Source organism: Bombina bombina, chromosome 7, assembly GCF_027579735.1.
Source record: "Bombina bombina isolate aBomBom1 chromosome 7, aBomBom1.pri, whole genome shotgun sequence".
Lineage (NCBI taxonomy): Eukaryota > Metazoa > Chordata > Amphibia > Anura > Bombinatoridae > Bombina > Bombina bombina.
Genome location: NC_069505.1, coordinates 219861753 through 219889726, shown reverse-complemented (window position 1 = coordinate 219889726; position 27974 = coordinate 219861753). Strand labels below are relative to the sequence as shown.

Sequence of the window (27974 nt, the reverse complement as noted above, 5' to 3'; positions counted from 1 at the left end):
AATTTAAATTTGCATTTGTTACACACTTTTAATACAAATTTGAATGTCTGTTAATAATACAGTTTTTATAGCATTCTTTATTTACAATTCTTACATTGTACTTTCAATATGCTTTTTAAACACTGTTTATTTTATTGAGCACTATACTTTAATGTGTCTCTCCTTTACATACAGAAATATAGTGAGATAACTGTTGCCTTTCTAGAATCCTGCAAATGACTTCTTTACAGTATCCAGAGAGAGAGGAGAACATAAAAAATCATGCCCTTAGTATGGATTAATTAGCTGTGACAGGGACTTCATTTTGCTTTCAATATGTAGTGTTAGTTTTGCCAGCTGGTGAGGAAACTGATAGGATTCAGCGAGTCTAACCAGATAAGCAATTTCCCAGCACTAAAAATTAGCAATGTGAAGGGAAGCTGTTTTTTTTTCACCACCCCGGCATTGACATTAAAACAACATTGTGCTGTAAAATATTCTCCCCTTAAATGTGTTCCCAATTATTTATTTTACCCGATGCAGCGAAAGATTACAAGTGGCACTAATAGATGTGTTTGCTTGCACGTTAGCTGTGCTCAAAGTAAACTTTTAAAGTGGGCGTGCTAGTGTGCATATTACAAGTTGAAAGTAAAAAGCGTGCAAATGAAACCCATTGCGCACTAACGTCAGGACTTTGAATATCACAACCGCCTTAACTTCTTCTCCCCATAGACTTCAATGGAATGCTCTGTTCAAAAAACTACTAAGGGCGAGATTACATATGCGGCGCGGGCTTCAGCGCAACTGCTGAAACCTGTGCCACCCGTAATTTCACCTCGCACATTGGGGAATCGCATAAATCCCGCCGGCAGTTCATAAAGTGCCGTAAGTCAGATAAACTAGCGATGTCCAGAAATGTGCGTTAATACACATTTCCTGGAGTCGCCAGTGACTTACGGCACATTAGAAACTGCCGGCGCATAAGAAAAAAAAAAGAGTTAAATTTCCGTAAAAATCTAACCCGCCTCCCAAAAATAAACCTGAAAAGTAAAAACCTCTATATCCGCAATCCCCCCACATCGCAACTAATTATAAAAGTATTAACCCCTAAACCGACAATCCCCACAACACAATATGCCTAATTAAACTATTAACCCCTAATCCCCCATTCACCCACATCGCGATCTACCTAATAAATGTATTAACCCCTAATCCACCATTCACCCACATCGCAATCTACCTAATAAATGTATTAACTCCTAAACCGTCAAACCTCAACATCGCAAAGAACTAATTAACTTATTAACTCCCTAAACCGCCAAACCCTCACATCGCAAAAAACCTAATTAATCTATTTACTCCTAAACCGCCAACCCCCCACAACGCAAATAACTAATTTAATTACTAGGCCCCCAACCTAACACCCCCTAAATTAACCCCAAATTACATAAAATACTAAATTACAATTTAATACAAAATCCTAACAGTACTTAAAAAAAAAAAAAAAAAAAACTGGGGGGCGGAGCTTAACGCCGAACAGAGCAGACAGAATTTTCAGGAGCTCCGAACTAAAATCGCTTTAAAAAGGCAGAAACTAGAAACTACACATTTTATTTTGACCATGGAAGAAGATTATTACTCTCCAATACATGCACTTCTTATGGGGCTTGATCGGCAGATGCACAGACAGTTTACCGAGCTTGTACAGCTAGTTTAAGATCCATGTGCTGATGAAGACCCCAGTACACCTAAGATGGCGGAGGAAAGAGATGACGTTTTACAGCATATGGAATCACAAACTGCTGTGAGTATCCACGCTCCCAGGACAACTAAAGTTAACAACCGAAGCTGCTTATTGTTGACTGGAGACATAAAAGCAAAGCCGAACCTGTCGCCATCCTGGGAAGCAGGAAATTCTTTTGTCACAGCTGGTTCTGACGTTGTAATACAGCGGAGAGGAGGTGCTGATAAACAGACCATGGCAGCACACAGAGAGAGTGGAGGATTTAGTAGCCGCGTTGAAAGTCATGGGAGACGACGCAGTGTGAGCCTCTGGACACTTACCTATTGGGACTTACTGTTCTACGGCGTTCTGAGCAGACCGATCTCACAAGTACAGTGCAAGTTCTGCTGCCTGTTGATTCAGACTATGCCAGTTAAGTTATTTACATGCTGCGACCTAGCCTGATGCCATTGGAGTAGGTTAAGCTGTATTCCTCATCTGGCTCCTATTAGCTGCATAACTCCACATGGACTGTATGACTTTAAATACTTCCCACAAATGAACGATTCTTTATATACCAAATACGCGGTACATGTCTGCATAGCTGCACAATTTAGGTTCCAGATGGTACTATATATAGCGCCAGCTTTTATTACTATTTATCTATGGGATACATAGGCATGTGCTTATTCTTGTGGAGATAGATGCATAATGCTTTGTCATAGGCCTTTGTAATGTTAGACATGATGCTACAGAGCTATATATCTGATAAAGTTGTATGTCTTAATACTGCCTCAATACTCCTATACAGATGCCCCTTATGGTTCACACTGGTGCTGTTTTGTCTCAGTGATGGAGTTCTGTTGTGCATCAACAATGTACAGTGGGAATCTCTACGTATGAGACAGGAGATTACCAAGTTATTTTATAGGTGGTCTGACTTATTATACATATGCCTGTTTTACAGTTCTTAATGTTTCTGTAATATGTTTTATTATGGATAAACCCAGTATATTCCCCTAGTCTTATGTTTCATAGTTTATCATTCCTATTATAAATTTATTGCTGAGTCATTTTAAGTCCTGATAAAGACCTTTACTATTCCCTAAACATTATGGGTATAACAATATTACTAGAGGGGAAAAAAAGGACAGAGATAAACTCAATCTACATTCTAATTCACAAGATATCATTTTATTATGGCAGCCTTGGGTTTCCTTTGTTTGCCGATGGGATACACTTTTTTATCAACATGTTTGGCTGAAATAGATTACGCTACTATACAGCTAGAAGGTTATGCACCTTACAATTATTGTGTTCAGAAATTCTAAGAGTTGTGATTCTACTTCATTTTTACTGCACTGCTTAGTCTTACTACTTGTTAAACTGTTATGTTTTCCTTGTACTTTGTCAGTTTCCTTGCAGGTCGCTTGCTAACACGTCGACCATATTCATAATGTTTGGATGTTATTTTGGTCATGAATTGTAACGTTTCACCAATCAATTCTATGATAAGTGATGTTAAAATGTATAATGATAGTTTGTAGCTATTTGTTACTACTTCATTCACATATAACTTTGTGAGGAAGTTAAACCCAAATAGCAGATATTGGATGGAATGTGTTCACTATAGATTGAGACGCAAAATCACAATGAGTAAAGTTGTGTAATGTTTTTAGTGTATCAGCTTTAACAACTTCGGTAGTATTGTAAAGAAAACTCTCATTTAGAATCTGTGGAAATTCAAAGTGTAAGTAGCAACAGTATCGGATTAGATAAATATGAACACAGTTTGTATAAATATTTGGCTGTTGATACAATTGTTACCAAATAGTAATACTTGCGGTTGATTCCACTGCAGTGATTGAAAGACTGGATCTGTGTTAGTCACCTCCGGTTCTGTTGAATTAGTAAGGTTCCACTGAGGGGGATAAGGGAGAGTTGATCCAGTTTGATTTACCCTGTCCGTGATGTAAGCGTGAGACAGGCTCTCAGATGTTCCGACACTCGATGGAGGAGAGGAGAAGGAACCGCGCTGCGTTTAGCGTGTGACTTCACGATGCTGTGTGAATTTCTGACAGGCACACGGAACACGCTCAGAGCAGCAGGTGGATTTTTGTTTAAAAACTGAATTTGGATGTTAGGAGAAAAAGTTAATGTCCCATATGAAGTTAGAAGGTTTAGGTTGATTTGATGTGTTCAGATGATGTGATGAAGAAAAGTTTATGGAATAGTTATAATCCAGGATAGAGGGAAATACAAGCTTCACTAGCTAACTATCCCTATACACTATAATAATCAAGCAGGGAAGCAAGGAAGAGGAGTTCCCTTTATAGACTTAAACAGGAAGTTGGATTTCAGTAATTTAAAGGAACAGCAGAACGTGACAGATCCCCCCTCTCAAGATCCCCTAGAAGCAGGACCAGGACCCGGTTTCAACGGGTACTTGGCATGATAAGAGGCCAATAAACGTGGGGCATGTAAATCATGCGCTGGAACCCATGAGTCTTCGGAAGTGTCATAACCTCTCCAATGCACTAGATACTCAAGCTTACGACTGCGAATACGGGAATCTAGAAGTTTGCCCACTTCGTATTCTTGTTGATCATCTACTAGCGAGAGTGACTCAGTAGGAGATGGCAATTGAGTGTCCGGATCGCCTCTGTACGGTTTCAACAACGAGACGTGAAAAGAAGGATGGATATGCAGGTCTTCTGGCAACTGGAGACGAACTGCATTATCATTGATGACTTTGGAGATGGGAAAGGGTCCCAAATATTGAGAGGTTAATTTCTTACAGGGTACTGACATTTTAATGTTCTTCGTAGACAACCAGACCAAATCCCCTTCTTCATAAGCAGGAGGTGTAGAGTGTTTGGCATCAAAATATTTCTTCTGGGTTGTTTTAGCAATATACAATTGATCCCGAAGAGTGTCAAGAGTACTCTTGAGTGTCATAGAGTAATCTTGAGCAGCAGGAGAGTTGGAGGAAGTGGTGGGATTTGGAAAAGTGACATTGTGGTATCCATAGGTTGCATGGAACGGGGATTGTTTAATAGAATCATTCACAGAATTATTATAAGCGAACTCAGCCAGTGGGAGCCATTCAGACCAATCATCTTGTGAGTTACTAATATAACACCTGAGATATTGCTCTAGAGTCTGATTTAGACGTTCGGTTAGACCATTTGACTGGGGATGGTAGGCTGTGGAAAACCTGTTTGAGATTTTGAGTTGGTGACATAAATTCCGCCAGAATCTTGAAGTAAATTGTGTTCCCCTATCCGTTACTATAGAGGAGGGAAGACCATGTAATTTCACGATATTCGATAAAAAGATTTTTGCAGTTGTTGTTGCATTTGGGACTTGTTTTAATGGTACAAAATGTGCCAATTTAGTCAGATGATCTATAACTACTAAGATGGCAGTATATCCATTGGATGTAGGTAGATCAACAATGAAGTCCATACCTATGATGCTCCAAGGTTTCATAGGTACTGGTAACAGAGTTAATAGACCACTAGGTTTAGTATGTAGTTTTTTCTTGGTAGCACAAGTGAGACAGGAATTTATGTAGTGATGAATATCTTTTTTCATAGATGGCCACCAAAATTGTCTTTTTATAAGTTCTGTAGTACGAGTTATGCCCGGATGGCCAGCCATAGGAGAATCATGATGATTTTGTATGATTTGATTCCGTATAGTTGGTGGAATGTATGTTAAATTTTGATATGTGTATAACCCTGTTGTGGTATCCTTTATACAGTGGTTGGGTATTGATGAGTCCGATTGGAGAGCCACTAAAATATCGGATTGAAGCGTAGTTAAGGTACAAATAAGCTTAGTAGGAGGTATGATAAACTCTTTTTCCATATTTTCGGAAGTGGGTTCTGTAGTTCTTGAGAGAGCATCAGCTCTAACATTAGTATTTCCTGGTCTATAGGTTAATACAAAATTAAACCTGTCGAGAAATAAGGCCCAACGTACCTGCCTAGAAGTCAAGGTTTTACTTTTCTTCAAATATTGGAGATTCTTGTGATCTGTAAATATTGTAAAAGCCTCAGCAATGTGTAGAACAGCTGCCAGGCAAAATACTGTGCTCGTGTCGACCGTGGAAATCTGCCCAATTCCACTATAACAATATGCAACATGGGAATGTCCACAGCACAATTTGCTTAAAAAGTATCTTTATTGACAAAAGATAGAGCGACGTTTCGTGACTACTGTCACTTAATCATGCTATACATACAATACTCAGAGGTAGCTCTTTTAAACAGTTATCTTGGCGCCAATACATTTTACTCTTGAGCGCCACCTGCTGCACAAAATATCTTTCTCTTCAAGCCTTCAAAATTTATACAATTTACAACAAGATACTTTTTGTTAAAGATACATAGTTTAAACATTTTTACAGCAGACATACTATCCTACAACATTTAAAGCAGTGATAACTAACCCTGATGACAGTACTACAGACTGACTTTTTTGAAATAAATAAAGATCTGAATAGGTTCTACAGGAACATTAAATTGAGAGTACAATTTGGTGATGTTAGTGCAAAGCATAATACCCCCGATAAAGATTCTGGGAATTGGACTCTTAAAAAATTGGGTCTATGGAAAAAGAGTAACTATACACCATTAATCCATAACGATAGTATAAATACGTTTATACAACTTGTGAATTTAGACGTAAATAAATTACAATATCAGGTCCTTAGAGATGGTAAGAAGGCAAAAAGTAATGTAAATAAAGTTGAAAAGAAAGCATTACAGTCCTTTTAGGGTAAATTGAAAAATGTTATCCTGAAGGGAGCCGATAAGGGAGGGGCATCTGTGGTTATCGATAGACAGTACTACATTAGGGAAATCAGACAACAACTAGATGACCCTGAAACATATAAGAAATTGTCACAAAATCCTGTTCATAGGATACAAAAAGAATTATTGGCCTGCCTGGAGAGGGCAGTTAAGGTTGGGGTGATTGACTTAAAATTGAGAGATTTTCTATACAATAAGTCACCAAGAACACCGTTTTTTTATACTATACCAAAGATTCACAAAAACCTTGCTGCTCCTCCAGGCAGGCCAATTATTTCCAGTATAGATTCTGCCTTTTCTAATGTATCTATTTTTATTGACAAATTGTTGCAGCCTGAGGTCGTAAAATGTAGTTCATACATCAAAGACACAGGTGATTTTTTGCAAAAGGTGAGAGAATTGCATTTACCTAGCGACCGCTTTGTATTGTATACATTAGACGTTAAAAGCCTCTATACCTGCATAAAGCATGAGACAGGTATGGGGGTTATTAAGAAAATTTTACATGTAAATGGGGGTTATAGCATCAAAGAAAGAGAATAGAGGCACCGGGTAGTTGCACAAACAAAATGTCCTTTATTAAGGAAATAAAACAGGAAACACTTTGGATAAAGCTTAAATCCTTGGGGCAATGGTGTAGTGGTAGTTCCCCACGTACCCTAGTGCTGACATGTTTCGGCAAATGCCGTAATCGTAGCTATAGGGTGCAAGCTTGTTTGTTTATTTAAATACACAGATCACATGTAATTGGTTAAAATCTTATGTGCTACGTGGGTGACACCCACCTCCACCTGTAGTTAATCTATCTGCCCTAATCTAGGATGTGTTACCGTGCTATCCACTTTATGCACAGTTTTATCTGTCTTAATTATAAACTAGACTGATATAATAAATATAATAGATAGATAGTGTCATGAACCGAGACCTTCCTTAACGTATGTATATAAATACATGAAGTAATACCAAAACTGAAACTGAAAAAACCCTTGTAATAATGAATTATAAATAATAAACTAAGTGTACAATCTTAAATAAATTCAAAAAATAATAACAAAGGCAAGGATCTGCTAAAACAGACCCAATACTGGAGGCACCAGAGAGTATTCTTGGCAGCTAACACTAATAAGCATTTTTACATTAAACCATGTTTTACTATAGTGTACATATACTAGACTATTTTAAGTCAGTTTTCTATGTCTTGTGTGTAGTTGCCAAAGATAAAATTTATCGAAGGTGAAATTTATTCATGAACATATAAACTTGTAAGTATATATATATATTATAATGCTTTGTTTCGAATACACAGGCTAACACCAGAAATTAATTAAATCATATTCAGAGTTGAGCCCCTTGGGCACCCTGGTGTTCAACCTGTGTATCCAAAACACTTCCCTTTTGAGGAGCAAATTCTCCCTATCCCCTCCCCTATTTTGTGTATTCACCACCTCAATAATTGTCCATGACAATGTCCCTGGATCCTTATTATGTTTAGACTTGAAGTGGTTTACAAGGGGGGTGGTGAGTTTACCTTGCTTAATGTCGTTTATATGTTCCCTAATCCTGGTTCTGACTTGTCGAGACGTTTGTCCTGTATATTGGATGTCACATGTATCGCAACTGAGAAGATAAACTGCATATGTGGACCTACAATTAAAGAGCGCCCTGTGTGCAAATGTTTCACCTGAATAGGCACTCCTAAATATATTTCCTAGTTTTACATGTCCACATGCTATACAGCCGCTAAAATTGCACTTGTAAACCCCTTTGTACCTTAACCAAGAGGATGTATTTATTTCATCTTGTTTTAATTGTGTGGGGGCTACATAGTTTCCTATGGTTTTGCCTCTCCTGAAGGCAAACCTCACTTTTTGTGTGGCAATGTGAGCGAGCTCGTCATCAGCCTTCAGCAATGTCATGTGCTTGCGTACAATATTGCACACCTGATAATATTGCCTACTAAACTGTGTGACAAAAGTTAACTGTTCTGGTTTGGTGTCACATTTTGATTGTTTCTCACAAAGTAGGGTGGTCCTTTTTATGGCCCTTACTTCCTCACGTGCCCTACATATATCCTGCTTGGGGTACCCTCTCTCCTTAAATTTAGTTACTAGTTCAGTTTCATGCTTGAAATGTTCACTATCTCGGGTACAATTCCTTTTAACCCTGGTGAACTGACCCTTCAAGACTGATTTAAATACCTGTTTCGGGTGGCTACTATGGGCATGTAAAAGCGTATTTCTGGTTATTGGTTTCCTATAGAGCTCGACCTTAACATATTCCAGTTTCACACCATGAAGGGTAACATCCAAAAAATTGATGCTAGTAGGCCCATATTCATGGGTGAACTGTAGGCCAGCCTTATTGATGTTCAGATACTCTGCAAATATCTCAGCTTCCTCCACACTTCCATCCCAGACAAATAGCAGATCGTCTATATAACGACGATAATATGCAATTTTGCTTCTCTGTCTGTTTTTATCTCCATAGATTTGGCACAGCTCCCACCAACCCAGGTGGAGGTGGGTGTCACCCACGTAGCACATAAGATTTTAACCAATTACATGTGATCTGTGTATTTAAATAAACAAACAAGCTTGCACCCTATAGCTACAATTACGGCATTTGCCGAAACATGTCAGCACTAGGGTACGTGGGGAACTACCACTACACCATTGCCCCAAGGATTTAAGCTTTATCCAAAGTGTTTCCTGTTTTATTTCCTTAATAAAGGACATTTTGTTTGTGCAACTACCCGGTGCCTCTATTCTCTTTCTTTGATGCTATACCTTTATGGATATGTTCAAAGGCACGGGTACTTGCACCTTCTGAGCAGCATTGAATCACCCCTGCAAAGACACAGTACGACGCTGTAACAACGGTCCTCCCTGGTTGAGGACTCATCGCACCTGCGGATTCTTCCGCTCCCATTTGTGACGTCACATAGTTCCGGATCGACCCTGCACACACGCTTAGACGCTGTAGGGACCCACGCCACGGCTCGACCTCCAGGCCATCACTGTTGATACACAGAATACGGAGAGAGGGGATTTGGAGCCCAGAAGGTTTTGGTGGGTCCCCAGAATCAGCGCCACATCGGAATACAGGTCGTATGCATGTATAACGGAACTTTTGGGGGCCATTGTGATGTTTTGAAAATTGAAGCAGGTGTTATACATAAAAGGGGTGTTTGGAGTTAGCAACGCAACAATACAACCACAGGTGCTGCCTTTCTCTTTTATCGTAAATGGGGGTTATACCCCACAACAAAATGTTTTCATAGAAGAATTATTGGGCTTGATTCTGTACTGGAATTACTTTATGTTTCAGGATGATTGGTATATACAGATAAGAGGTACTGCCATGGGGTCCAACGTGGCCCCATCATACGCCAATTTATTTATGAGCATGATTGAAGAGAATATAGTTTATGAAAATAAATGGTTTAAAGACTATGGATGAGCCTGGTGGCGCTTCATAGACAATATATTTGGCGTATGGTGGGGCCCCGTGGACTCCCTGGTTCAATTTGTAACAGAGAAAAAGGGGGGTACTAATGGCACTGCTTAAATTTACAACTTAGGGTAGCCTATTTGTCTCTGGATCTGGTAATAAGATGTAGGTATCAGTCCAGATATATTTGGTTACAAAAAGATGGCTGAGGTGCTGTGTACTTGTTTTGTGAAACGAAAATTATCAATCCTGGGATTGATGGATTGTACACCTATATAGCACTCATTCCCTAATTGATAGTGGCAAAAATTGGACAAGATCTATGTCTCCTAGGAGGAGAGTGTGCATGGGGATGTAATTAAAATATAACCTTTATTGGTAATTTTTAAAATACAAAGCAACAAACACAATTAACATACATACTTTATTAAAAACACAGGTTTGGGTCTTTGAAATTTTTATCCGTTATTCACGGAATACCTTATGTGGTTATGGTATATATTAGAAATCACTTGAGTTTCAAGTCTCAGTAATTGTATAATATATTAATATATTTAGAGCTTACATCCAGTGGAGCTGTTTGGTTATGATATTTACTCTAATATTATATATGTGGTCTCTGAATCACCATTGAATTCAAATTTTAATATTAGAGGTATTAACATAAATATCCCATAGTATCACCAAAGTTTGTTATTAATGCTTATAGTATTGCATAGAATATGTGTCTTAGTGAGACAATAACAGATTTCCTTGTAGTTGTATTCTTTGTGTTATATATAGGTACATATATCTTAGTATACTGTCAGTGGGGATATATGCAGAATACTGTTTTAAATAGCCTCCTAGCTATTTAGAGACAAAGAGTACTGTCTGTATGGAATATAGTAACACTGGTCAGTGAGATATTTTATTCGTATATTTATCAATACTTATGTATACAGGAGCATTATGCTTGTACCGCTGTGCAGAGATTGGTTATGTTGCTAAAATTCCATTGAATTTTTAAAGTTGATAGTATGTACTCTACTTGTTGTAATAGCAACAAATTAAGTAACATTGTAACTCTGTTGGATTGTTAATGTGTTAATTTTCATGGGGAATGTTGCTTCCATTATATATATGAAGGCATTACTTGGCGGGCTTGGATCTTTAATAATATTGATAACACGCTTTCAATATAGGTTTACAAGAGAGAATTTTATAATGATATTCTCACCATTTGTTATTCTGATAATTAATGTTGAAATCTTACAATGTAGGAGTTATGGCAATCTTATGAGTATGTTGTAATGCTACAATAAAGTGGCTGCTATTAGTGACTTCGCTACGCTCTTAGTTTGTATCAGATATTGCTTAGTAATAGAAACTAGTTGAATCGTATTATCCACTTAGGCATAGAAGGTCATTAGCGGCATTGTGACGAGAACTCACTGAGTACTTGCGGTGTTATGTGTATATTTAAATCTCTATATTAATAACCGCTTGCTGAATCCACGCTATAGATACTGGTTAAATTTAGAATAATTCACTGAGTATTTGCGATATTATATCAATGTTTGATGCATCACAACAATAACCGCCGACAATATCTGCACTCCTTGCGATAATATATCTGTATTAGATGTACCACCTTACTAATCGCTTACTAAATCCAAGGCTGTAAATGCCGGTTAGGCTTAAGGTGCTTCACTAAGTATTTGCGGTGTTATATGTGTATTCAAAGCTCCATATTAGTAACCGCTCACTGATTCTAAGCTTCTAATGTCGGTTAGACTTAATACATTACTACTGAGTTAAATCTCATTTTCGAGTAAGTTTACTTAATATTGTGCACAACCACAATAGTTATATATAATATAACGACCTATGTTCCTGCTTATTAAAAAATGCTGACTGGCATTCTACAAACAATTCCCTAACATGTTTCGCCACTAACATGGCTTTTTCAAAGGGTACGGCGCGGCCAAACAGGTGTCTATTTATTGGCTAGCACTGCTCCTCCTATTGGACGTTTTTGACAAATCAGATGGATCCTTACAAGGGACCAATCATTGAATGAGAGACAGCCTGTGTGTATTGGAAAAGAAATATCATTGGATACGGCTGCCCCTTCATTCTTGTATTATGTGTTGATTCCAGATCTCAATGTAATCTTTCAATGAAAGAAATATGTACATCTTTTTTCAATGAAGGGGGGAAGGAGGAGAATATTTAAGAAGGATAAAACCTTCTGATATTTATTGAATTATTCTTTGAAATAAAGGTTCGCAAAGAATATTATTTGTGATTATCGTTTTTGTGTTTTATTAGTTTCAATATACCAAAGACAGGATGTATTACTGGCAGATTATCCACCGGTAAGAATTGATCAGTTTGTAGTATAGAGATGGATACAGAGGAACGGGCAAAAAGGATATTTTATCTAGATATATGTTATCATGGGTTATAATTTGGAGCTGAAGTCTCTTTATCTTGGAAGAGAAATATATATACACTTGACTGAATTAAAGTGAAAAATATCCTGAATGGACATAGAAAGCAATACAATTAAAAAATGAAAAATAAAAAAATGTGAAAATATAAGAAAATTAATAATAATAATAATAAAAATTATATAGAGTGAAAAGTGATAAATAATAATGATAATATTTTTAAATAAATCTAAATATTATAATAGTCCATAATCAACTCCTTTTTACAATTGCTTTTATGTTTCCACTGTTTGATGGTTCATTACAAGGGAAACATAGTGAGTTTTATTATCTAGAGTAGTTCAGCTGCATACTTAAATTTTTGATGCCAGCAGTACTATCTGGTGTTTTTCATATTAGTTGGTATTATATTAACTAAGGAAGTATACTTTGGGATAAAAATCTTATTATATTGACTAAATGTGGATCCGAAAAATAGTGATATGAAAACAAAATAAGAGATGACCCTAGAGAATAAGAAATTATAAAATTTAAAGTTCTATTAATATAAATAATTATTTGAAGTGAAGCTGTGCCATATGTGGTACGGGTGAGGGTGGATAAGGTGTGAACACCAAATAGTGCTATTACTAACGTGATAATGAAAGAATAAGTTGAATTAAATTAAATGTGTGTGGGTGATCAATAATTGAATATCTTCATGGTGATGTGTGATTTGGGTCCTAGATGCAGATAGCAAATATTAAAGTGTCAGTGATAAGTGATGGATATATAATCCATATTTTAGTAACTGATGAATTTATAGTCAATATGATAATTGCGTTATGCATGTTCAAAGTTTGTTTATAGGATCTTCCTAGTATAGAGGATTTCTTGTTAGGATTAAATGTTTTTTATTTTTCTGAGTTACTGATATTTTTCATCTTATTTATATCTACAGGTATGAAAAATAATTATTATGTTCGTTTAACCCATTAGGTTGTATGGAATTCAGCAGATAAATCCATCTGCTTTCATGTTGTAGTAAACTTGTTTCTTTGTCGCCACCTCTAATTCCAAGGTTAATTTTGTGTATTCCAAAGCACATTAGCCCTTCAGCCTTTCCTTGATGGAATTTGTAAAAATGTTGTGCTACTGATGAAATGGCCTTCTTGTTCTTTAAGTCTTTGGCTGCATTTCTGATATTACGCACGTGTTCTTGCAATCTCGTTCGTAATTTACGTGTCGTCATCCCTACATAGGTTTTGGGGCACTTGCATTGTAAGACATAAATTACACCAGTGGTGTTGCAATTGATGAAAGATTTGATTAGATGTTTTTTATCAAATCTATCTGTAACTGATGTTGTTTTTTTCAGAAATTTGCAGCTAATACAATTCCCACATGGGTATGAGCCGTTTTGTATGCCACTGACAGTAGTTTTCTTTTTGCGGGTATAATGGCTGGGGCTCACAAGATCCTTCAGATTTTTTGTGCGTCGGTAACTGATGTCAACTTTGGAACCTAGGAATTGAACCAGGGTATTATCTGCTTGTAGGATATGCCAGTGTTTGTTGATTATTTGGATTATGTCTTTGCTCTGTGTGTTATAAGTTAACACTAATCTGGTTTTGCTATCATTGGTACGAATCTTAGGTTTCAATAAGTTCTGACGTTCTGTTTTTCTTGCTCTATCCTTTGCTTTTTTAATTAGAGATTTACTATACCCCCTCTGGCTAAGGCGGTCTGTTGTTTCTTGCGCTCTGATTTTATATAAATCTGGTTCCGAACAGTTCCTTTTGACTCGTAGAAATTCCCCTGTTGGGAGTGATTTGATTGTGCATGGTGCATGTGCACTTGTATTGTAAAGAATAGTATTAGTGGCTGTTTTCTTTCTGTATAGATCAGTCCCCACCATGCCATTGCTTTTTTTGAAAATTCTTAAATCCAAAAAGGATATTTCTGTCTGACTATATTCATAGGTTAGTTTGATGTTTAAACTGTTTGAATTTAGAATCTTTAGAAACATGTCCAGCTTTTCTTTGGGTCCTTCCCAGATGAAAAGAATGTCATCTATATACCTTAGCCAGAGGGGGATATGTTTAGTAAATTCATCATTGTCATCAATGAAGACAGTGTTGTGCTCCCACCAACCTAAAAATAGGTTGGCGTACGTGGGTGCACACGCTGTCCCCATGGCTGTCCCCCTTGTTTGCAGATAGAATTGGTCGTTGAAAACGAAGTAATTCTTTTTAAGTACAAATTCAAGTAATTTCATCACGAATTTATTATGATTATCATCCTCTTCTGTTTGTAGGTTGAGATAATATTGAACTGCTTCCAGCCCTAATTCATGTTGGATACTGGTGTAAAGGGCCTCCACATCTGCGGTGACAAGCCAAGATGTGGGTCCTAATTGGATATCTTGTAAATGCTGAAGTGTCTCCATAGTGTCTTTTATATATGAAGGAATTTCTGTTAAAAATTCTCTTAATCGCTGGTCAATATATTTACTTGCTTTTTCTGTCAAGTTTTCATTACCAGACACTATGGGGCGGCCCGGTGGATGTTTGGCATTTTTATGTACCTTGGGGATCAGGTAAAAGGTGGCTATTTTCGGATGGTTTACAGTCAGGAATTTCTTCTCTTTTTCACTGATGATGTTGTTCATTTTGGCTTGAGTGATGAGATCTTTATACTGTGTTAAAAACTGTTCCGTTGGGTTACTCCACAGTTTTTTATAACAAGTCTCATTAGTTAGTTGTGAATTGGCTTCTTTTAGATACATCTCTCTAGGCCAGAGAACGATGTTGCCACCTTTGTCCGCTTGGCGGACTATAATGTCATCCCACTTTTGAATTTCGGCTAGAGCACGTTTTTCACCCTTGGTTAAATTTGTTGGAGGAGATTTGTTGGAGGTGAAAAACGTGCTCTAGCCGAAATTCAAAAGTGGGATGACATTATAGTCCGCCAAGCGGACAAAGGTGGCAACATCGTTCTCTGGCCTAGAGAGATGTATCTAAAAGAAGCCAATTCACAACTAACTAATGAGACTTGTTATAAAAAACTGTGGAGTAACCCAACGGAACAGTTTTTAACACAGTATAAAGATCTCATCACTCAAGCCAAAATGAACAACATCATCAGTGAAAAAGAGAAGAAATTCCTGACTGTAAACCATCCGAAAATAGCCACCTTTTACCTGATCCCCAAGGTACATAAAAATGCCAAACATCCACCGGGCCGCCCCATAGTGTCTGGTAATGAAAACTTGACAGAAAAAGCAAGTAAATATATTGACCAGCGATTAAGAGAATTTTTAACAGAAATTCCTTCATATATAAAAGACACTATGGAGACACTTCAGCATTTACAAGATATCCAATTAGGACCCACATCTTGGCTTGTCACCGCAGATGTGGAGGCCCTTTACACCAGTATTCAACATGAATTAGGGCTGGAAGCAGTTCAATATTATCTCAACCTACAAACAGAAGAGGATGATAATCATAATAAATTCGTGATGAAATTACTTGAATTTGTACTTAAAAAGAATTACTTCGTTTTCAACGACCAATTCTATCTGCAAACAAGGGGGACAGCCATGGGGACAGCGTGTGCACCCACGTACGCCAACCTATTTTTAGGTTGGTGGGAGCACAACACTGTCTTCATTGATGACAATGATGAATTTACTAAACATATCCCCCTCTGGCTAAGGTATATAGATGACATTCTTTTCATCTGGGAAGGACCCAAAGAAAAGCTGGACATGTTTCTAAAGATTCTAAATTCAAACAGTTTAAACATCAAACTAACCTATGAATATAGTCAGACAGAAATATCCTTTTTGGATTTAAGAATTTTCAAAAAAAGCAATGGCATGGTGGGGACTGATCTATACAGAAAGAAAACAGCCACTAATACTATTCTTTACAATACAAGTGCACATGCACCATGCACAATCAAATCACTCCCAACAGGGGAATTTCTACGAGTCAAAAGGAACTGTTCGGAACCAGATTTATATAAAATCAGAGCGCAAGAAACAACAGACCGCCTTAGCCAGAGGGGGTATAGTAAATCTCTAATTAAAAAAGCAAAGGATAGAGCAAGAAAAACAGAACGTCAGAACTTATTGAAACCTAAGATTCGTACCAATGATAGCAAAACCAGATTAGTGTTAACTTATAACACACAGAGCAAAGACATAATCCAAATAATCAACAAACACTGGCATATCCTACAAGCAGATAATACCCTGGTTCAATTCCTAGGTTCCAAAGTTGACATCAGTTACCGACGCACAAAAAATCTGAAGGATCTTGTGAGCCCCAGCCATTATACCCGCAAAAAGAAAACTACTGTCAGTGGCATACAAAACGGCTCATACCCATGTGGGAATTGTATTAGCTGCAAATTTCTGAAAAAAACAACATCAGTTACAGATAGATTTGATAAAAAACATCTAATCAAATCTTTCATCAATTGCAACACCACTGGTGTAATTTATGTCTTACAATGCAAGTGCCCCAAAACCTATGTAGGGATGACGACACGTAAATTACGAACGAGATTGCAAGAACACGTGCGTAATATCAGAAATGCAGCCAAAGACTTAAAGAACAAGAAGGCCATTTCATCAGTAGCACAACATTTTTACAAATTCCATCAAGGAAAGGCTGAAGGGCTAATGTGCTTTGGAATACACAAAATTAACCTTGGAATTAGAGGTGGCGACAAAGAAACAAGTTTACTACAACATGAAAGCAGATGGATTTATCTGCTGAATTCCATACAACCTAATGGGTTAAACGAACATAATAATTATTTTTCATACCTGTAGATATAAATAAGATGAAAAATATCAGTAACTCAGAAAAATAAAAAACATTTAATCCTAACAAGAAATCCTCTATACTAGGAAGATCCTATAAACAAACTTTGAACATGCATAACGCAATTATCATATTGACTATAAATTCATCAGTTACTAAAATATGGATTATATATCCATCACTTATCACTGACACTTTAATATTTGCTATCTGCATCTAGGACCCAAATCACACATCACCATGAAGATATTCAATTATTGATCACCCACACACATTTAATTTAATTCAACTTATTCTTTCATTATCACGTTAGTAATAGCACTATTTGGTGTTCACACCTTATCCACCCTCACCCGTACCACATATGGCACAGCTTCACTTCAAATAATTATTTATATTAATAGAACTTTAAATTTTATAATTTCTTATTCTCTAGGGTCATCTCTTATTTTGTTTTCATATCACTATTTTTCGGATCCACATTTAGTCAATATAATAAGATTTTTATCCCAAAGTATACTTCCTTAGTTAATATAATACCAACTAATATGAAAAACACCAGATAGTACTGCTGGCATCAAAAATTTAAGTATGCAGCTGAACTACTCTAGATAATAAAACTCACTATGTTTCCCTTGTAATGAACCATCAAACAGTGGAAACATAAAAGCAATTGTAAAAAGGAGTTGATTATGGACTATTATAATATTTAGATTTATTTAAAAATATTATCATTATTATTTATCACTTTTCACTCTATATAATTTTTATTATTATTAATTTTCTTATATTTTCACATTTTTTTATTTTTCATTTTTTAATTGTATTGCTTTCTATGTCCATTCAGGATATTTTTCACTTTAATTCAGTCAAGTGTATATATATTTCTCTTCCAAGATAAAGAGACTTCAGCTCCAAATTATAACCCATGATAACATATATCTAGATAAAATATCCTTTTTGCCCGTTCCTCTGTATCCATCTCTATACTACAAACTGATCAATTCTTACCGGTGGATAATCTGCCAGTAATACATCCTGTCTTTGGTATATTGAAACTAATAAAACACAAAAACGATAATCACAAATAATATTCTTTGCGAACCTTTATTTCAAAGAATAATTCAATAAATATCAGAAGGTTTTATCCTTCTTAAATATTCTCCTCCTTCCCCCCTTCATTGAAAAAAGATGTACATATTTCTTTCATTGAAAGATTACATTGAGATCTGGAATCAACACATAATACAAGAATGAAGGGGCAGCCGTATCCAATGATATTTCTTTTCCAATACACACAGGCTGTCTCTCATTCAATGATTGGTCCCTTGTAAGGATCCATCTGATTTGTCAAAAACGTCCAATAGGAGGAGCAGTGCTAGCCAATAAATAGACACCTGTTTGGCCGCGCCGTACCCTTTGAAAAAGCCATGTTAGTGGCGAAACATGTTAGGGAATTGTTTGTAGAATGCCAGTCAGCATTTTTTAATAAGCAGGAACATAGGTCGTTATATTATATATAACTATTGTGGTTGTGCACAATATTAAGTAAACTTACTCGAAAATGAGATTTAACTCAGTAGTAATGTATTAAGTCTAACCGACATTAGAAGCTTAGAATCAGTGAGCGGTTACTAATATGGAGCTTTGAATACACATATAACACCGCAAATACTTAGTGAAGCACCTTAAGCCTAACCGGCATTTACAGCCTTGGATTTAGTAAGCGATTAGTAAGGTGGTACATCTAATACAGATATATTATCGCAAGGAGTGCAGATATTGTCGGCGGTTATTGTTGTGATGCATCAAACATTGATATAATATCGCAAATACTCAGTGAATTATTCTAAATTTAACCAGTATCTATAGCGTGGATTCAGCAAGCGGTTATTAATATAGAGATTTAAATATACACATAACACCGCAAGTACTCAGTGAGTTCTCGTCACAATGCCGCTAATGACCTTCTATGCCTAAGTGGATAATACGATTCAACTAGTTTCTATTACTAAGCAATATCTGATACAAACTAAGAGCGTAGCGAAGTCACTAATAGCAGCCACTTTATTGTAGCATTACAACATACTCATAAGATTGCCATAACTCCTACATTGTAAGATTTCAACATTAATTATCAGAATAACAAATGGTGAGAATATCATTATAAAATTCTCTCTTGTAAACCTATATTGAAAGCGTGTTATCAATATTATTAAAGATCCAAGCCCGCCAAGTAATGCCTTTATATATATAATGGAAGCAACATTCCCCATGAAAATTAACACATTAACAATCCAACAGAGTTACAATGTTACTTAATTTGTTGCTATTACAACAAGTAGAGTACATACTATCAACTTTAAAAATTCAATGGAATTTTAGCAACATAACCAATCTCTGCACAGCGGTACAAGCATAATGCTCCTGTATACATAAGTATTGATAAATATACGAATAAAATATCTCACTGACCAGTGTTACTATATTCCATACAGACAGTACTCTTTGTCTCTAAATAGCTAGGAGGCTATTTAAAACAGTATTCTGCATATATCCCCACTGACAGTATACTAAGATATATGTACCTATATATAACACAAAGAATACAACTACAAGGAAATCTGTTATTGTCTCACTAAGACACATATTCTATGCAATACTATAAGCATTAATAACAAACTTTGGTGATACTATGGGATATTTATGTTAATACCTCTAATATTAAAATTTGAATTCAATGGTGATTCAGAGACCACATATATAATATTAGAGTAAATATCATAACCAAACAGCTCCACTGGATGTAAGCTCTAAATATATTAATATATTATACAATTACTGAGACTTGAAACTCAAGTGATTTCTAATATATACCATAACCACATAAGGTATTCCGTGAATAACGGATAAAAATTTCAAAGACCCAAACCTGTGTTTTTAATAAAGTATGTATGTTAATTGTGTTTGTTGCTTTGTATTTTAAAAATTACCAATAAAGGTTATATTTTAATTACATCCCCATGCACACTCTCCTCCTAGGAGACATAGATCTTGTCCAATTTTTGCCACTATCAATTAGGGAATGAGTGCTATATAGGTGTACAATCCATCAATCCCAGGATTGATAATTTTCGTTTCAATTTGTAACAGACCTTAATTCTTCTGTGAGAAATTTGGAATTTACACTGAATTACAGTGAGGAGAGTATCATGTTTTTGGACACTAGAGTGTATAAGAAAGGTCCTAAATTGGAATTTGATTTATATTCAAAAGAAACAGATAGGAATACATTGCTAGAATTCAATAGTTTCCATCCACGTCATTTGGTAGAATCCTTACCTAAGAGTCAGTTGATGAGAGTCCACCGTATCGTGTCAGAGACAGATAATCTAAATAAAAGGATTAAAGAAATGCAAGAAAAATTCCGCAATAGAGGTTATCCCCAATATGTATTAGATAAATGCAGCAATAACCGTACCACTAATAAAGATCATAAGGAGAAGAACAAGAGAATGATTTTTACATCACAGTTTAGTGCCCATAGGAGGCAAATAGCTAAAATCATTAATAAACATTGGCCTATTTTACAGAGGTGTAATAATGACATTGTTGAATTTAAGGAGAGACCAATTATGGCCTATAAAAGGGTAAAGAATTTGAGGGACTACTTTGTGAAGTCTGACATAGGACCAGCTAAGCAGTTACAGCAGAGTCATTTAACTAAGAAGAATATAGGATGTTATCCTTGTTTAGGATGCATTAGTTGTAATTCAGTAATAAGGGGCAAAGAGTTTGTTCACCCTAGGAGTGGTAAAAGGTACACTATTAGGAATTTCTTCACTTGTGACACCACATATGCAATTTATTTAATTAAGTGTCCGTGTTCCCTCATCTATATTGGAGAGACGGTAAGAAAAGTGAAAGATAGGCTTAGCCAGCACCGCTCCAATATTAGATGTGGGAACAGGGAGGCACCTGTATCCAATCATTTCCTAGAGAAAGGACACAGTATCAGTCAGCTCCGATGGCAGGTTATAGACTATGTGGGCCCTCAGAGAATGGGTGGTGACCGTGAGAAAATATTGAAACAAAAAGAAATGCATTGGATTCATAGATTGGGATCATTAGTACCATATGGTATGAATAGGGACTTTGATTGGTCAGTCTTTTGGTGAAGAATAGGTTTAACTAAATTTGATTTATAATGGTATGTAGATATGTAGTACTGTCATCAGGGTTAGTTATCACTGCTTTAAATGTTGTAGGATAGTATGTCTGCTGTAAAAATGTTTAAACTATGTATCTTTAACAAAAAGTATCTTGTTGTAAATTGTATAAATTTTGAAGGCTTGAAGAGAAAGATATTTTGTGCAGCAGGTGGCGCTCAAGAGTAAAATGTATTGGCGCCAAGATAACTGTTTAAAAGAGCTACCTCTGAGTATTGTATGTATAGCATGATTAAGTGACAGTAGTCACGAAACGTCGCTCTATCTTTTGTCAATAAAGATACTTTATTAACCCTTGAGAGCTCATCTTTTACATATTCAGAGAGTCCTAAACGGAACTGATTTTTAAGAGAGATGGAGTTCCATTGTGAATCAGTACTCCATAGCTGAAATTCAGCTATGTAGTCCTCGACGGCTCTTTTGCCCTGTCTAAGGGAACGCAGATGAGTTTCTGCGGTTTGCTGTTTGTTTATATCTTCGTAGAGAACTGCCATAGCATGGAAGACATTTTCTAAGGAACTTAATATTGGGTCATCAGATTCAAAAAATCTGTTAGCCCAAGCCCTAGGTTCTCCACTTAAATATGAAATGGTGGTGCAGACCTTTATTTTGTCATTACAGTAGGTCCTGGGTTTCATTGCAAATAGTAACAAACAAGAGTTTCTAAACTCACGAAATTTGGCTCTGTCACCCGAAAAGGGAGTAGGAGGGTTAACCTGAGGTTCAGGCCTTTCATTTGCTTTCTGAGTTATTAACTCATTTAGTGCTCTTTTTAAAGTGGAGTTTTCGCTCTGTACTTCTCTTAAACCTTGTGCCAGTAAGTCCATCTTTTGATTAATTGTGGTTATTTCATTACTCATGGCTACTGGATCCATGTTCATTGGTATCAGTTTTTTATTGGCTTGATTATTCTGTAACGTTTCACCAATCAATTCTATGATAAGTGATGTTAAAATGTATAATGATAGTTTGTAGCTATTTGTTACTACTTCATTCACATATAACTTTGTGAGGAAGTTAAACCCAAATAGCAGATATTGGATGGAATGTGTTAACTTTAGATTGAGACACAAAATCACAATGAGTAAAGTTGTGTAATGTTTTTAGTGTATCAGCTTTAACAACTTTGGTAGTATTGTAAAAAAAACTCTCATTCAGAATCTGTGGAAATTCAAAGTGTAAGTAGCAACAGTATCGGATTAGATAAATATGAACACAGTTTGTATAAATATTTGGCTGTTGATACAATTGTTACCAAATAGTAATACTTGCGGTTGATTCCACTGCAGTGATTGACAGACTGGATCTGTGTTAGTCCCCTCCGGTTCTGTTGAATTAGTAAGGTTCCACTGAGGGGGATAAGGGAGAGTTGATCCAGCTTGATTTACCCTGTCCGCGATGTAAGCGTGAGACAGGCTCTCAGATGTTCCGACACTCGATGGAGGAGAGGAGAAGGAACCGCGCTGCGGTTAGCGTGTGACGTCACGATGCTGTGTGAATTTCTGACAGGCACACGGAACACGCTCAGAGCAGCAGGTGGATTTTTGTTTAAAAACTGAATTTGGATGTTAGGAGAAAAAGTTAATGTCCCATATGAAGTTAGAAGGTTTAGGTTGATTTGATGTGTTCAGATGATGTGATGAAGAAAAGTTTATGGAATAGTTATAATCCAGGATAGAGGGAAATACAAGCTTCACTAGCTAACTATCCCTATACACTATAATAATCAAGCAGGGAAGCAAGGAAGAGGAGTTCCCTTTATAGACTTAAACAGGAAGTTGGATTTCAGTAATTTAAAGGAACAGCAGAACGTGACATGAATGATACTACCGATCATAGACTCAAGAGTGCCCATTTGTCTCATGTGGTATACTAGTGGTAACCCAAGGGTACTTATTTCTCAAAATGTCATCATCATACTTCAACCCAGAAATAAGGATAGGATGCACCCCACGTTACATATGAGGGCGTTTAACATCATAATTTCCTCCTCATACCCTAAAAGTCATCAACGTACTATCTCCTATAAACTTGCTCTTGATTATACACTGTCCTCTGCTTCATATATACGCCTTCTACCTGTTGAAACAGAATATTTAATTTCCTTTTAAGTCTTCACCAGCTATAGGTCCCATGATGCACTATGGCTTCCTAAGGGTGCCACAGCTAGTTTTCTGCCAGAAAATATAATGCAACCCCTTATATGATCCAAATCTACAATAGCTTCCACAAACAGGCATAGTCCAGATACTATCTTCGCCATATAAGCTTGATATCTATGTTTCATAAGTAATTATGCTCTTTAACTGTTACATTGTTTGTGATCTAACTGTCCATACTTAGGGCAAATGGATACTGTCTGAGTTCCAGAGAACCATGTATTTACTGTCCTTTGTATGCTATAAAGGTGATGTTATTCGTATCTTATAAGGTGCTTACATCTTGAAACCCTTAATATTATCTTATATCAGGGACTAAGTGCTGTGCTACTAATTAGCACGTGACCTTACTACTATGCTATGGATGTCTGCTGTTAAATACCATTCTCTCTCTAAGTATACCAATTAATCTTTTCTCATCCTTTGGGTTACTTTTTTGGTTCAATATAGACAGCTCCGCACCCCCCATATCCCCTATATTTTGAGCGGCGCTCGCCCGCTGACATCCCTCCCCCCCCCACACACACAATGGCCAAAAGTCTGGCCATCACAATAGACAACTCCCCACTAACTCTTACTAACTTGGTGTCAGAAGATTACAGAGTATTTAACCTGCGGAGGTGGGGACTATTCTCTATTTTGTATGCAATATAATTCTATGACCCAAAAGTGGCTGATCACCTGACTACTAGAAGCCTTTTAGCTTTAGTGTCCATTTGACCCAAAAGCGGTCAACCGATTAGTCAGCCAATTACGCTATAGTATTATAAAATAGAGGTTTAATAACCCTATCTCTTGTTATGCACTGTTATATTTTTTTCCTTTTCTATGCAAGTGTCAATATGTTTTAAACAATGCTGTAAATGTCTCTGATGTTGTAAGGCGATTATTGTTTGTTATTCACATCGCAAAACCTCAACAAAAATTATTAAAAAACAAAACAAAAAAAAAACTTAGATTAAATGTATCTAAAATTACAACAAATAAAAAAGTCTAACATTACAGAAAATAATAAACCAAATTATTAAAAATAAAAAAAATTAAACCTAATCCCTATGAAAATAAAAAAGCCCCCCAAAATAAAAACACCCCCTAATCTAATACTAAACTACCAATAGCCCTTAAAAGGGCTTTTTGTAGAGCATTGCCCTAAGTTAAACAGCTCTTTTACCTTTAAAAAATACTAATTCCCCCTAACAGAAAAAACCCCCACCCACCAAATCATCCAAAATAAAAAAAAAATAACACTAAAAAAACCTAAGATACCCATTGCCCCTTAAAGGGCATTTGTATGGGCATTGCCTTTAGAAGGGCATTCAGCTCTTTTACCGCCCAATAAAATCCTTAATCTAAAAAATAAACCTCCCCCCAAAAAAAAGCCTAAATCTAACTGCCAGATAGCTACTCACAGTTCCTGAAGTCCGGCGGTGAAGTCTTCTTCTAAGCTGCGACATCTTCCATTGCGGCAACCTCTTCTATCTTCATCTAGGACTGCAGAACTGAAGACCGGCATCTGCGGAACTGAAGACAGGCGACCGCGGAGCCATGGAGCGTGGAGGATTTTCTTTGTACGATCACCGCCGTTCACTGAATATTGAATGCAAGTTACGAGTTTAAATATGGCGTACCTTGCATTCCTATTGGCTGATTTGAATCTTTAAATTCAAATCAGCCAATAGGATGAGAGCTACTGAAATCCCATTGGCTGATTTGAACAGCCAATAGGATTTCAGTAGCTCTCATCTTATTGGCTGGTTTGAATTTGAAGATTCAAATCAGCCAATAGGAATGCAAGGTACGCCATATTTAAACACGTAACTTGCATTCAATATTCAGTGTACGGCAGTGATCGTACGAAGAGGATCCTCCACGCTCCATGGTTCCACGCTCGCCGGCCTTCAGTTCCGCGGTCAACGGTCTTCAGTTCCGCAGTCCTGGATGAAGATAGAAGAGGTCGCTGCGATGGAAGAAGATATCTCCCCTTGGAAGAAGACTTTATGGCTGGACATCAGGAACCGTGAGTACCTATCTTGGGGTTAGACTTGGGCTTTTTTTTATTTTAATTTGTTTTAATTTTTTAGATTAGGGATTTTATTGGGCGGTAAAAGAGCTGGATGCCCTTTTAAGGGCAGTAAAAGAGCTGAATGCCCTTTTAAGAACAATGCCCATACAAATGCCCTTTTAGGGGCAATGGGTAGCTTAGGCTTTTAGTGTTAGTTTTTTTTATTTTAGATGGTTTGGTGGGTGGGGGGAGTTTACTGTTAGGGGGAATTAGTATTTTTTAAAGGTAAAAGAGCTGTTTAACTTAGGGCAATGCTCTACAAAATGCAATTTTAAGAGCTATTGGTAGTTTAGTATTAGATTAGGGGGTGTTTTTTATTTTGGAGGGTCTTTTTTATTGTTATTTACAAATAAACCGGCTGAGTCTCAAGGCATATTGTGATATAAAACTCTTGCAGCTTTATTAGAAACAAATTTTCTTTAACAGGAAAAATGGATGAATTCTCTTTTTAAAACCAAATAAATTTCATAAGATCAGTTGGAGCAGTACTGTCTTACGCGTTTCGGCTTGATATCAGCCTTACTCTTTTGTATTGTCATAGGGATTAGGTTTAATTTTTTTATTTTTGATAATTTGGTTTATTATTTTCTGTAATGTTAGACTTTTTTTTTTTGTAATTTTAGATTAATTTAAACTTAGTTTTTTTATTTTTAAAGTAATGTTAGGTTTTTTATTTTAATTGTAATTTAGTATTTTTAAATTTTAGGTAATTAGGGTTAATTTAGGGGGTGTTAGGTTTGGGGGTTTAGTAATTAAATTAGATATTTTCATTGTGGGGGGTTGGCGGTTTAAAAGTTAATAGCTTAATTGGGTTAATTGTGTTGTGGGGGTTCGGCGGATTAGGGGTTAATAGACTTTATTAGGTCGTTTGCGATGTGGGTGAATGACGGATTAGGGGTTAATAGTTTAATTAGGCATATTGCGATGTGGGGGTTTGCGGATTAGGGGTTAATATACTTTATTAGTTATTGCGGTGGGGGATTGCGGTTGACAGGTAGATATTGCGCATGCATTAGGTGTTTATATTTTCAGGGAGTTACGGTGCTTACATTTTCATCTCAAGGCTTGCTGCGCCTGTCTATGTGTGGCAAGGTGAAAATGGAGTAAAATGTCTCTCTTTTCGTGCATAAGTCCTTGCACTGAATATGTGATAACGATTTGCGACACGGTTCTATGTTAGCTTATGAGAGTAAAAATAGCGGCCGACGGGTGAAATATACGCGCCACATTTATATGCGGCGCCATATATGTGATAGCAAAACCGGACTAAACACTGGCTTTTGCAGGTGCCCGCGCATATGTAATCTAGCCCATATTGCTCTCCAAAGTTCTTCACATAAATGAAAATGTTTTTATATCTTTTATATCTATCTTTTTTTCAAATATATATCTATACCTATATATCTATATGAATATATACAGACAGATTTTATGTATACTGTATATATATTATATATATATATATATATATATATATATATATATATAGAGAGAGAGAGAGAGAGAGAGCGAGAGAGAGAGATAGTCAGAGGCAAGCTGCTTAGGTAGTGGGTGTAAAGTTTGAGTAAACAAAATACAAAAATGATCCTTAAACTGCTGTGAAAGAGTAAAAAAATACTAAACCACATTCATTAAATTATAATTTTCACTAACAGGATCCCTTTCAGCAAAATCTAAGGTTGCAGCACTTCAATAAAATGTGGCTGAAACACTGCATCTTTTCCTGCTCTGTAAGGCAGTGACAGCGGCACATTCCACTGCACTTGGAGGGGAAGTACAGAACTCTCTTTTTCACTGAAGCAAAGCTGGCAGCTGCACAGGGCAGCAACAAAATAAATTAAAGTAGTTTTTTCCGTTTTTGTTTTGTTTTATATGATTTAACATCCAGCCCCAACCCTAAGTTCCCCTGACTGATGCCTATCACTGGACTGGGTCAGCCCAAAAGAGGCCTGCCTCAAATAAGCACTTAAGGGCCATGCAATGATCTTAACCACTCTCATCCAGTAGGTGGTGCAGCATGTTGTTTAATGGAGGGCAGCAGCTGGCAGACCTGCTTGTGCCTCTCCATTGCACAACATGTAGCTGTGAAAAAAAAAATGCTGGGGAAAAAAAAATTGCAATAATTATTTTATTTTTTTAAAGCCAATAAAAAAAATATATTTTTGCCCATATGAGAGGTGAAGCCCTGCCTCACCTGCCTCTAGTGACTGCATGTCACTGCTCTGTACTGCACACTAGTTTATAGCCTCACTCTCTTTCTGACTTATTAATGTTACCTTAGCAATTTGCCTCTGTACTGC

At 36.6% G+C, this 27974-nt stretch overlaps 1 protein-coding gene across 3 annotated transcripts in view; it reads left to right on the top strand.

The window, feature by feature from the left end:
• The window catches only part of TUB (TUB bipartite transcription factor), a 406789-nt gene that overhangs the window by 148762 nt on the left and 230053 nt on the right, over positions 1-27974 (top strand). The gene's annotated exons all lie outside the window — the stretch shown is intronic.